Source organism: Hipposideros armiger, unplaced genomic scaffold (assembly GCF_001890085.2).
Source record: "Hipposideros armiger isolate ML-2016 unplaced genomic scaffold, ASM189008v1 scaffold_64, whole genome shotgun sequence".
Lineage (NCBI taxonomy): Eukaryota > Metazoa > Chordata > Mammalia > Chiroptera > Hipposideridae > Hipposideros > Hipposideros armiger.
In genome coordinates, this window is record NW_017731414.1 from 2,818,934 (window position 1) to 2,819,999 (window position 1,066).

A 1,066-nucleotide genomic window follows, 5' to 3' on the forward strand; every position below is an offset into this window, starting at 1 on the left:
TATTTACTCCTAGATATTTACCAAAGAGAAATGAGAGCATTGTCCATACAGACTTGTACATGCATGTTCATAGCAGGTCTTTTTGTAATAGTTACAAAATGGAAACAACCCACATAACTGTCAACACGTGAATGCATAAACAAATTGTGGATTTGTTTGTATTGATACACTCAACAGCATGCATGAATCTCAACATAATTTTGCTGTGGGAAAGAAGCCAGAGAAAATAAGAGCACATGCTGCATTATTCTATTGATATAAAATTTTAGTAATTTCAAATGACTCTATAATGACAGAAAGCAGATTAGTGATTGCCTGAAGACTGAAGGGAGGGAGGAAAGGAGAAAGGGATTGCAAAGGGACATGAGGAAACATTCGGGGAGTGTGGATATGTTCATTATCTTGATTGTGGTGGTGGTTTCACTATTGCAACACTTATTAAATTGTGTACTTTAGAAATGTAACCTATTGTATGTCAGTTATACATCAATGAGCTATCAAAAAAACAAAAGAGAGAAGCTATATAATATGTACTCATGGATATATTAAATATCAATTTATTTCCAACAGAGATCCTCATACTCCTGGGGCCAAAGGGGTCTAAAACTGAAGAGGGGTTTCACAAAAATCCATTTGCAAGAATACCTTGGAATATCCTCCCCAATACTTGCAGCTTTAATGTAATAACCTTAGAGATGATCATGCTTCAATTCCACTACGCTCAGTCACTTTGTTTTCATTGTTCACCAAGGAAGCTCAAGATTCCTAAATTGTTCATCATCTCCTGGCTCTCATCCTCTTATGAATCTGCACAATTCCTAATCTTACTAGCTCCCACCCATCCCCTGCCTCACACACCCTTCCTCAGTTTCCTCTGAAATTCTTGATTTGTCATTAGCAAAGTCCATTGTATACTTAGCCTCTTGACTGAACATAATCTTTACCTTCTTTCTCTGAGAATTGGCTGTCGCCTGAGAATACCTCTTTCCTGTAGCCTTCTCTAATGTAGATGTTCTCTTTCCTTTTTTATCACTCGGCCTAAGGGTGGGGTAGATATCTTTCTTGC